This window comes from Mus musculus, chromosome 8 (genome assembly GCF_000001635.26).
Source record: "Mus musculus strain C57BL/6J chromosome 8, GRCm38.p6 C57BL/6J".
Taxonomy (NCBI): domain Eukaryota; kingdom Metazoa; phylum Chordata; class Mammalia; order Rodentia; family Muridae; genus Mus; species Mus musculus.
In genome coordinates this window covers 53,072,514-53,085,814 of record NC_000074.6, presented here as the reverse complement: position 1 = coordinate 53,085,814, position 13,301 = coordinate 53,072,514, and positions in this window count along the sequence as shown.

The window sequence follows — 13,301 nt, the reverse complement described above, 5'->3', positions numbered from 1 at the left end:
ATTATGGGTCATAGTTTTGACTGTGGGATGACAACCCCTTCTCTCACTTGATGTCCTGTCTTTCTGCTAGAGGTAGACTCTACATGTTCCCTCTCCCCACTGTAGGGCATTTCATCTAACGTCCCTCCCTTTCAGTTCTGAGGGTCTCTTACCTCCCAGGACTCTGGTGCATTCTGAAGGGTCCCCCACCTCCTACCTCTGGAGGTTGCCTGTTTCCATTCTTTCTTCTGGCCCTCAGGGCTTCAGTCCTTTTCCCCTATTGAATACCTGATCAGGTTCCCCTCTTCCCCTTCTTGTCCACTTTCCTGCCAAAGTGGAATTGAGACCTCCTCACTTAGACCCTTCAGCTTGTTAATCTTTTTGAGTTCTGTGGACTGTATCTTGGGAATGCTGTACTACTTTTTTGGCTAATATTCACTTATTAATGAGTATATGCCACGCATGTCCTTTTGCTTCTAAGTTACCTCACTCAGGATGATATTTTCTAGTTCCATCCATTTGCCTGCAAAACTCAGGATGTCCTTGTTCTTAATAGCTGAGTAGTATTCCATTGTGTAAAGCTTTATATTATGTGCCTATATATTTATATAAACTTTTAAAATGAGCCTATCATATACAAATAGATATAGTAACATAAAGGAGGCAAATCTCTGTTCCTTTAATCATACACAAACAACTACAGGCAATTAAAGAATGATAAGAGTCGGAGAAATAGGCTTCCCTAGGAAGAGCCCCCAAATTGGGTATTTAACAGGAAGTGGTCAGCTCTGAAGAAAGAAACTTTAACTGGACTGTGCAGGTGATATTTATATATTTATGACTGTATGCATGTAAGTATTTAACAAAAATAAATAAAATAGAGGCATAGGTTTGAAAACCAGCAAGGGGTACATGTGAAGGTTTGAAAACCAGCAAGGGGTACATGAGAAGGTTTGAAAACCAGCAAGGTGTACATGTGAAGGTTTGAAAACCAGCAAGGGGTACATGTGAAGGTTTGGGAGGAAGAAAGGGATAGAAATATATTTTAATTTAAAATAATAAAAACTAATCACAGTTTTTAATAAAAAATGATATAAATAATAATAAAAAATTAATAATAAAAAAGGATCACAATGAAGGAATGTATTTCACATATTTGATTTGTGTGTGCGCTTTCATCTGTATTTGTGTGAGCATGGAGCATGTAGGCACTGCACTGCACATGTGGGCACAGGAGGACAACTTGAGGAAGTTTGTTCTCTTCCACCTTGTGTTTCCTGGTTATCAAACTCCTTTCTCCGAGCTTCATAGCAATTTTTTTTTATCTGCTGAGCCATCTTTCAAGTCTTAAAGTGTATTCAGGTTTAGCTGACAAATATTCATTGCACACAATGCTGAGTTTCAGAAAGACCATGGCTGGTATATGACATATTTGACTTTATTTATATCTGTACCATACCTTCCTCTCTACACCCCCCATTTCTTTAGTCTCTTCATGATACCCATTTTCTCTTCTGTTTTCATATCTTTTCCACAATCTACTCTTCTAATCCATTAGGAGCCAGAAATCACCTTGATGTGTAATTGAAATGTGTGTGTTCTTAGTATATTTTAACTAGGTGTTGGAAGGTTGATGTCATAGATATACATGTTCCATTGTTATCAGATATGTATTGTGAATAATATAACAATGTGTTACAACTACCTAGAGGAAAGGTTTCCATGGAGATGTGGTGTCCATGACAGTAACTGTGGCTTAAATGGTGGCCTGCTTCTGCTCAGGGACTGGGCCACTAGGCAAGGCAGGATGCGCGTGTACCCCAGCTGTAAGAAAGGGGTAAGGAGTTCAGTCTGAGGTCCTGTGGACTACCAGAGTTGGTTTGGGAGTCCCAGGACCTGCACAGAGGCCGAGGATGTCAGGTTCTCACACTCTTGGGCATCCCAGTTGTGCTGGATGCTGCAGAACAGCTGGATCTACCCCAGGGCTGAAGAGGAAAGTGAGGAAGAGAGCTCTGGCTGGGTCCGCTGGGGAGAAGAGAGTCCTAGGCTTGTTCTGAGGGCAGCTTGGTTTGGTGGAATCCATAACTGGGAGCGCAGAGAGGCCTCCTGCTGGAGATTAAATGCAGCTCTTTAGAAGAAGACCTGCCCCATTGTTCCCCCTGGTGGATCCTGAAAAGAAGAGACACTATAGTTTTAAAGCATTTATTGTCATGGAGGAGAGTTGTGACGAGTGAAACTGTACCCCACTTTCTCAGGGCTGGCATAGGTTCAATACCTTTTTCAGGGAGGAGTGTCTGGGAAGGAGAGCTTAATTGGCTAATTAACTAAAGACCCTTCAGGTCTTTAGGTACCTCATTAAAGTGGAGATCTGTCTTTGGGCTACATGATCTGTGGTCACATCCTGTGGAGGGGCTTGGGGTACTGCCCTTACATGACTGATGGCCATAGACCTATGTAGTGGAGAACTGTGGCCTCCTATCTAGGAGCATGGCAAAACACCTACTGTCCCTTGCTGGGTCACCAGGATTTTAAATCTAGTTCACCAAGATACCAGTTCACTGTAATGGTCCCACAAGTAACCAGCAAATTTGGACTGCAATCTTGTAGATTAAACTTTTATGAAAATCAGCTTCTTATTTCGTAACATCAACCTGGTGCCTAACTTAGTGATATTTTGTTCAGTACTTCATCAGTCTCAGTTATCAAATTGTTTATTTTAAATATATATATTTAAAATCTAACTTTTCCCATAACACTTCTTCTGTTTTATTTATATTTCAACCCGTAGTCCAGTAAACCTTTGTACCAAGTCTGACAATAAATATTTTAGGCTTTGGGTTCCATGTCAGTTCTGTGGTGGATATGCAATCATGTGCAATTAGTGCATTAAGCTATACAGCATGCAAATGGAAGAGCAATGCTTTTCCTGCAGTGCTTAGTTTACACAGAACAAAAGTGTAGTGCAATATTTGATTCTTGCATCATAATGACTGACTTGTTCTTTATCTTATATTATCTCATGAAGTTATGTGTCTATTTTCGTTATTTCAATGACTTTACTGGAGAGAATTACCCATAATTTTTATCTCAGACTCCTCTCCTGTTTATCTCAGGTAAAGTTAAAAACATGAAAATGTGAAGGTCCTTGTTCATCTTTGTGCTTCACTAACAATGTTCCTTCTCTCCCACCCCTTACTTTATCTACTAACTTGTTTTCTATTTGGAAGAAAAATACATTTATGTTTTCTATTCTGTTGCCTCTCATTATCTTGACATTATTTCTTTATTCATTTCTAACCATAGACAAAGTTTGAAAATATGTTTTTACATGACAGACCCCACACAGATTTCCCAAAGTCATCATGTCACAGTATTTAAGTCAATGATACCTGTATTACAGAGCTATTATGATTTTTCAAGGCACTGTTTCTCATTATGTGGTTCCCAGATTTATATCATGTATTGTGAACCTTTTAAAAATTTTTCTATTCTGCTGCTCTATCTCCTCATGGGTAATTGCTCACCCGGAGAATATTAACCTTAAATTATCAAAATTATCAGAGCTGCTGATATCAGAGCTACAGGAGCCATTCCCTCAAATCAGAGGCCTAAAGCTGTCTTCAGAGGAAGTCTGTGAACACATATCGCAAGACCTAGTTCAACCTCATAATGGAAACAAGTATCACTGTCCTAAAGGTCTCCAGCCCTGGGCTAGGATGTGCAGGAAACCCTTCACTGGGAAAATAAAAGTGATTTTACAATCGTTAATGATGTCCTTTTTTCAAGGGATCACCTGCTGTTTGCTTATTTTCTCTTTGAGAACTGTTTCATTTCTTCTTTCTGTATTATTATTTCGCTAGCAGATCTACGACACATGAAAAAGAAACCAAGCTAGAAATTTCTAAGATATATGAAACACTATATGCCAAGCACTGTAGCATTCAATAAAGCACACCTCACATTAGAAATATATCTAGCGAAAGATTTTTAACATACCCCTTATATTGTATGGTTGAATAAATTGACTTACAAAGGGGCTATAAAAGGGAACAAATTAAATATTAGAAATACGTTGAATGAAAGGTAAGAAGGGAATAAAAGTGATACATTTAGATAAAAAGCAAAATGAGATTCTTTGAAGGATTATTTTCCATTGTCTTTGAGAAATCTCAGAAACTCACGACATACAATAAAGTTTGCAGAAGTAATCACAATGAACTACCAGCATTAAAAAAAAAAATACACTGTAGGCATCAGACACACAAGACATCTTGAAGTGCATTTCTTTTTATGCCCCATTATGCTGCTTCTTACAGCTGGCAATCTATGTGTATTTACTAATTCACACTGTGTCTTAAACAGTTTAGCTCAGTATCTCCTGCCTCTTCCATGGAGTGGACTCAGATCCCAGACACTTACGTCCAAGCTCGTCACAAATCCACACAAAAAATCTAAAAAATAAGAAGCCAAGAATTATTTCAAAGTATGTAAGCTGGGAAAATATGCAAAATGCACCGGCCAAAGGACTTTAAACCAAGAACTTGAACAGATATTGAGCAAGCAATAATTATCTAAATGCTAGCAAAACTTATTATAACATATGCATTTGAGGTTTATTTTATCTTGTCAGATTTTCTTTCTTTTTTCTTTCTTTTCTGAGACAGGGTTTCTCTGTATTGCCCTGGCTGTCATGGAACTCACTGAGAAGACCAGGCTGGCCTCGAACTCAGAAATCCACCTGCCTCTGCCTCCCAAGTGCTGGGATTAAAGGCATGTGCCACCACTGCCAGGCTATTTTCAGATTTTCTTAAACAAACCTTAAGATACCCAGTTAAAGTACTTTTTTCTGAAATGAATTCTTTTGAGCTCTGAGGGCCCAGAACTTACAGGTAAGCTTGGGGAGTTTTAGAAATAACCTGGGTGTCTCACAAAGATTCATTTCCATTGCTTGGTTGGCATCTGCCAAATTCTAGTATGAAACACCGGTGCTCATTCTCAATCTCTCTCTCTCTCTCTCTCTCTCTCTCTCTCTCTCTCTCTCTCTCTCTCTCTCTCTCTCTCTCTCTCTCTCTCTCTCTCTCTTCCTCCCTCCCTCTCTCCCGCTCTCTATCGAACCCCCCTCCTCTCCAGCTGAGGCTTAAAATGAAGCATAGGCATTTTATAGCAAGAAACTGCTGGCATCTTTCTACAAAGATATTTTGAAGTACTTCTAACTCATGAATGTTTTTTGAGACTGTACACGCCAGAATAAAGTAATTTCCGTTCAAGGACTGACAAAAACGGTGTAACTAGCGAATGCTTTTGCATTTTGCTGATGACCCTATGGTGTCCAGAAACAAATTTACTGAACAAGTACTCATTAGTTATCCTGTGTGTGTAGGAAATTTATTTGGGTTGCCGATATGTCCTCCACAGTATAAAAGATAAAAAATGAGCTAGGAACATTTTTTTGTGTACATAATTGAAATAAATCAAGGGTTAAACATGGACCCGTGCAACCTCTCCTCTTGACCTCTGTGAAAAGGCTAAGCATCTGTCGCTTCATAGTAAAAAGTCAGTGTATTTTCCCAATTTCCCTCTTAGTTTATTTTCTGCTTTATGTATGATAAATAGATCAGCATTTAGTAATGCAGACATTGTTGACATAAATGTAAATATTTCTACTACATAATTTATTCTCTGTTATTAAACAAAACACCCACATAGTCATTGCCTTTGTCTCACACATTCCAAGACTTAATTCTGGGTTTTCCTGGAGTTTTATATTTAATGGTACTTTCTCAGTTGCCCATATCTGGAACAAGAACACATACACACACACACACACACACACACACACACACACACACACACACACACACACACACACACACACATACACACACACACACACATACACACACACACATACACACACACACACACACACACACACACACACACACACACACACACACACACACGGACTCGGTTTACCAGTGACATGCTATGCTTTCACATTACCTAGCCAGCTTATTAAATACATATGTATTTTGCCTGATTGGGATTGCATTTAGGACAGAAGTCCTCCCTCTGAATATGCATGAAGAATTTTTTCTTTTGTGACATTTTAGGTTTGTTTTCTATTTCTAATGACTTTTTCTGAAGGAAGTAAACAAGGGAAGTTGCTGAAATAACTGTGGATCCATGAAAATTGGGTAAGACTTGAGCAACTGAGCTTCAACTCAATTACATTTAGATATAAGAATTGGTTTGCCTTTGACTTGAGCTCCTATGATCAGACTTTAGGTGTTAGAGGTGATTTTATCTGTCCATTCCACTCTGCAGCACATAAAGCACATTAACTTGGTTTGAAACTCCATTTATTCACAGCCAAGATGTTGTATTTTTTCACTGCTTATGGAATTCCATAGCTTATTAACAGAACATCTTTTCTCCATCATCAAAACAAAAACAAATATATTTTTAATAAAATAAAAATAAGTATGATAGACTTCTTAATTTTTTTAAACAGGTTGCTTCAAATTGATTTGGAAAATTTACAAGGTTTATAAATTAGGTAAAGAAAATAAAAATATTAGAGAAAGCTTACACTCATAGAAGAAATTTTTTGGCATCAAAATATAAGAAAGCAGGAAGCCCTGCCAAAATTGGAATGGGACAAAGCCAATAAAATAAAATATCTTTTCGTTATACCTAGCCCCTAGCACATTGTAGTTGCTTAGGAGATGTTCATTTAGTTATAATTATAGTTATATGATATTATAATTATAGATAATTATATAATGATTATATAATTTATTATGATAATGAAAATGCCTCAGAGCTATTGAACAAGTAATCACTGGGATTAAGTTCCTGCTAGAGGTATCTCCATTTTCAACATGTCCTTTTTATTTTTATGTAATATTAATTATTCAAGAATGTGTCTAATAAAAGCAAAGACAAGTAAAATAAAAGTTAAATTACATATTCTGTTCTTTGCCATATAACTTTGCTCTTCTGTGGTTAAATATTATGGAAATTTACAGCATTTTACACTTCTTTAGTGTCCACCTCAGTGCACAAATACATTCCCTTTTATTGGGAACCACCAGTAATATTTAGAGAAACTTAGTCTTTCTTCAGATAATAGTTTCCTGTTCTCCTCTTTCTCTGGCTCTCATTTTGGTATGCTTGCAAGGATTTGATTACCTTTGGTAAAAATATCGGGTGTTCTCCCATATTTGTCTTTTCTTTCTGTCATTTAAGGTTATGCCATGATTCATCCACAGTCAACAATTTAGTATAGGTACCTTTCTTTTTAATGTTGAATAATGTTCCTCTTTTTTTTTTAAAAAAAATTAGGCATTTTCTTCATTTACATTTCCAATGCAATCCCAAAAGTCCCCCACACCATCCCCCCCACTCCCCCTCCCACCCACTAACACTTCTTGGCCCTGGCGTTCCCCTGTACTGAGGCATATAAAGTTTGCAAGACCGATGGGCCTCTCTTCCCAATGATGGCCAACTAGGCCATCTTCTGCTACGTATGCAGCTAGAAACACTGGAGGGTACTGGTTAGTCCATATTGTTGTTCCTATATAGGGTTGCAGATCCTCCTTGGATACTTTCTCTAGCTCCTCCATTGGGGGCCCTGTGATCAATTTAGTATATTTGATCAATTTAGTATATGTGAACAATTTAGTATAGTTACCTTTCTTTTTAATGTTAATAATGTTCCTCTTTACCTACATGCTAACATTTCACATACTCATCTCTTGGCATCTTTCCATCTTTTAGTTATATTCAATAATGTCATCATGAGCAGATATATGTCTGCAAAAGTAGAATTATAGATGATATAATAATCATGCTTTCTGTTTGCTAAGGAAGCATCATGTGATCTCCCACAATGGCCACACAGGAGCAGTGGCATACAGAATTCTGTTTCTCCAGTCTTCCCAACACTAAATTTTCTTTGGTTTTAAGACTTCTTAATAATATATGTGAAGCAGCTCCTCTGTATGGCTTCAGTTTGCCTTTTTCTAGTACTAGTGATACAACTTGATACTTAGATGTTTGGATAATTATAATTCTCTCATGTATCTCTAAAATCAGTAGTATGTACATTTCTAATTTCTGATTTTAGTTATTTGAGACTTCTTATTTTGTTAATCAGTGTTACCTAAGACTACCTCTGCACTCTGTGCATCTTTTGCTAATTCCCTGAGTTATAATGTTGTTTTTGCACTGAAGTCTTTCCTCTGCCTCTTACTCTTAAATAGATATTTCCAGTTTTATAGTTATCATTTACTAATCTTTACTTTGGATGAATCTCAGTTTTCAGAGTATTATATTTTAATTTCCCCTATATTTAAGTTCCATTCTAATTTCTGTGTGATTTCTTACTTGACGTATTGTTTCTCAATAAAGGCGGTGTTTAATTTCTACATATATTTCTCAATAAATGAAGGTGGTTTTTAATCTCTACATATACTTTTGAATTTCCTAATTTTTGTGATATTATAGTGTCATTCCACTGTGGTGATAAATATTTAAAAAAAAAACAGCATGGGGTTTCTTCCTGCTTTTGACCATTTTTCTTCCCAGATAACACACACACACACACACACACACACACACACACACAGCCTTTATATTTAAATACGTCTTAAGCAAAACAATAGCTTTACAACTTCCTACCAGATGGTAATACAAGTAAAATTCAAACATGATTAAGGTACAAACTTACAAACTCTTTTAAGACAGATAATAAAATACTTTATCTAAATTGACAAATATAATGGAATGAATGTTACAAGTATATATATTAGCTTATAATTTACATAATTGTTATAATTGCATTAACTTTATCTGAGACAAAAACGAACCTTTTATTGGACTAAAAGGAGTAATTATTGAGGTTTTGTCTTTACTGGTTATATATACTATAGTAATGCTAAGTGTTAGCCACCAAGATTAGGAGTTCCAAGATTTGGGGTTAGCACATAGCCTTTTGGACCCAGCTCCCAATTAATTCTGATTGATAAAGAGCCCTTTAGCCAGTAGCTGGGGAGAAAAGAAATATGTGGGCTTTGGGTTTCCAGATAGAGAGACCACAAGGAAGGGAGAGAGGGACCATGTGATAGAGAAGAAAGAAATGCCACCATGGCCTCTGGGCCAAGAGACCACAGCTCAGAGGGCTGCCTAGTTGGGTTAAGAGCAGCCGAGTTGGAACATGGTAAATAAAAAGTGATAAAGTGGTTATCAGTAGGAAAGTAGATTCTAACAGCATTCATATCAGTAGGCAGTGATCTAGCTATTGTGCTGCTTAAGGCCTATTTAAATATAAAGGGTGTGTGAGTGTCCTTCATCTGGGAACATAAATGGTCAAAGGCAGGAGGAACCCAGTGCCAGGACTTTTTTTTTTTTTAAATATTTATTACAACATTCTACTCTGCCTGGAAAATAGAATTTACATTATTTCAGTCTTTAAATTTATTGAGATTTATTGCATGGTCAATAAAAGAAATACTGGAGACATTTTCTCAATACTTGAGCAGTATATGTCTTTAGTTATATATTCATGTTCTATACTTATACTTCTAGGTCCCAAATTCTAGTGCTCACTTTTGTTCATGGATGACATTTACTTACTTAGTAGTCAAAACTGTTACTTAAATTAGAATATAAAATTTTAATACTGTGTCATTGTTCTCTGATTCTCCCTTAAGTTTTTACTTCTTTTTGTACTCCTGGTATCTGCTTGACATATGTTTCTAATTACAGTATTTTTCTTGAAGACTTAATTCTTTTATAATTATATAAATCCCTCTCTATCTTATCAGTTTTTGATCTCAAATCTCCATTCTTTGATGAAGGTATAGCTGGTTTTGCTCTCTCTTGCATATGACTTGTGTAGAATGTTGATCCAGCCTGTCACTTTCCACCAAAGCATGTCTTACAAACACAAAAAGCACAATTCTTGACCACAATTCTTGCTTATGTGGTCATTTTATTTTGACATGTTTTATTGACAGGAATGGTGAAAACATATATACTTAATACATACTGATATTGTAGCAATTACTATTGCCATTTGGGGTGTGTGTATGTATGCGTGTGTGTCTTATACCTTATTTGTTCTTCATTTCCACTATTACTGCTGTGATTTTTATACTTTTAATAATAATAAGATCATTATTAAACTCTACATATACTCAGTTTTATATTGTTTACCTTTTCTAAAAATTTTCTTTTCTTGTGACTAACTAGTATCCTGTTATTATACATTTGAATTTCACCTATTTAAGATGTATATTTACTTATACTTGTGTTTGTGTGTGTGTGTGTGTGTGTGTGTGTGTGTGTGTGTGTGTGTGTGTGTGCATCTAATGTGTTGATGCCCCCATTAAGGTCAAGAAAAGGGGCATCTAATATCCTAGAGCTAGTTATAGGCAGTCATGTGCTACAAGGTATGAGAACTGGGGATAAGATTAAGGTCTTCTGGAAGAGCACAAGCAAACTTACGTGCTGAGCATCTTTTCAGACATAGCTTTCCTCTGTTCAGAGTGCACCTAAGAGAGATCACATAGTAGTTATATCTCCTGCTTAGATCAAGTTGCAAACACGTTTCAGAAAAGAGCAGACATAGAAGCTTTCCACATCTGTGGCCTTATTTAGAACCGAGTCAACAATGGCAGCATCACCAAGTTTCCAAGGCATGGGTTTATAGTTTGTCATTTTACTAGTATAGTGATCACTCTTTCAACCTAGCAAACTTGAAATAGCATGAGTTGTGTGACAATCAGGTACAAAGGTATAGCCAGCACTAATTTGGCATTGGTAAAGGTAATCATCTGAATAGTTGAATCCTGCTGTTTCTATTGATGAGTCACTTCTGCTCCCACCATCAAAACTGCTTAATTTCTGAACACTAAATCTTACACTGTCACCAAAATAAAACTTTATTGAAAGGCTTTTGGGGCTGGAGCAAAGATGACCAGTATTTCTAGTTTGAGACCGAAATGTCAGTTCCATAGTATAATAACAATACCAAGGATTTATAGATTGGGAATCTGAGAAAAAAGTATCAGGTCCACAGTACAGTAACAATACCAAGGATTTATAGATCGGGGGAAATGAGAAAGCCAGGGTTATTAACCAGAATTTCATCCAAATGGAGAGGTGTATAGCAAATTTTCTTTTGTCTTTTATTAAAAATAGATATTTGATCTTAGCCATTCTGGTTGATGTAAGGTGGAATCTCAAGGGTCATTTTATTTTGCATTTCTCTGATCACTAAGGATTTGAACATTTCTTTAGATGTTTCTCAGACATTCGAGAATCCTCCGTTATGAATACTTGGTTTAGTCTATATCCCATTTTTTAAATTGGGTTGTTTGTTGAAGCTTCTTGTGTTCTTTATATATTTTGGATATTAGAGCTGTATTGGATGTGGAGTTGTTGGAGATTTTTTCCCAATCTGTAGTTTGCCAATTCGTCTTATTGACTATGTCTTTTGCCTTACAGAAGCTTTCCAGTTTCATAAGGTCCCATTTATCAATTCTTGATCTTAGAGCATGAGCCATTAGAGTTCTGTTTAGGAATTTTCCCCGTCCCAATGAGTTTAAGGCTCTTTCTCACTTTCACTTATTTATCTTGCAAAACATATCATGATTATAGTTGCTTTTCACTTCACTCCTTCTAAAATTTTATACCATCCAGATCCACCCTTTTTTTATCTCTCATCAGAAACCAAACAGGTTTTATAGAATAATAATAATAATAATATAACAATATAATATTATGTAAAAGAAAAAACAAACAACAATACAGTAATAAAAACTAACACACTGTGATTGGGCAAAATAAAGAGAAGGAAGAGAACTCAAGAGAAAGCTAAAGAAGCAGAGACCCATTCATTCCTTATCTCAATTTTTTTCTTTTACTTCTAAAACCTTTTTTGTATTTTGTTTATCTATCCTTTGTGAGCTCCTTATGTATGTAGAACATATTTTGATTATATACATCACTATTCTACCTTTCATAGAACTATCCACTTCCATACTATAAATATTTTGTTGTCTTTATGACTCACCCAGTCCAATTAGTGGTGTCTATATGTGCACATCATAGGGCCATCTACCAACATATGCACATTCTATCAGGGGCACTGTGTTTAAGAAAATTGACTCTCTTTCCCTCTGAAGACATCAATTGATGCTAGCCTCAACAGATAGGACATCTTGAGTCTTTCTCACATCCATATGGAATGTTGGTTGTAGCCAAAGCTATTAGAAGTTTATGAGTACAAATATTCTTTCATGTCCATTAGATATTACACAGCAGCACAGACTTCATCCTGTCTCTCATTAGTTTTCTGTGCCCTCTTCCAGAATGTTCCCTAAGCCTTGTGGAGAGCTGTTAATATAGTCACTAACTTCCTTAGGAATTTCTACATTTCATTTCTAACTGTAGGTCATTGTGGGAAGCCACATGTGCCGTTGCTGAGTGGCACTGACTACTGCTGGCCACCACGCATAAGATTGGACAAACAACCAATGTGTACATATGCAGTAAAGTTTTTTGCAAAGACACTGCCTGGCCCAGGCATGATAATGAGGTTCTGTAAGGTACTGAGAGTATAACCAATCAGATGTGAGACATGCAAATGAGGTATGATAATGAGGTTCTGTAAGGTACTGAGAGTATAACCAATCAGATGTGAGACATGCAAATGAGGTATGATAATGAGGTTCTGTAAGGTACTGAGAGAGAGTAGCCAATCAGATGAGGAACATGCAAATGAGGCTTAGTGCATAATCAATCCGGGTGTGAGACACGCCCCTCCTAGGCCTATAAAAGCAGCACCAGTTGTGGGCTTGAAGTCTTTTTGCCTCTACAATCAAGCTCTCCCAATAAACGTGTGCAGAAGGATCCTGTTGCAACGTCGTTCTTCCTGGCCAGTCAAGCGCGCGCAAGAGGTCATGCAATAGAATGCCTTTTATCAAATTAACAATTAGTTGTTTCACATCTTGTTTAGAAACCAGAAGGCAAACGTTCAAAACTCTTTTAATTCTTGGGAAAGGCAGCTTTAAATTCATTAATATTAACAGCAACAATCAGAATAATCAATGTCAGTCTGAGATGAGCCTACAGTCACAATACGAATATTTTTGTCTCCTTGAGGCATCAAGACAACACTAAGACAATATTTGCTTTTACCAGATTTTAGGTAATGCTCATGCTTAGAGTTCATTCTTGCCTAAGCCTTACTTCACAAACACAGAATGCTTCTTGATATTGTCAATGGTTGTTTTTCTTTCCTTCCATGCTTA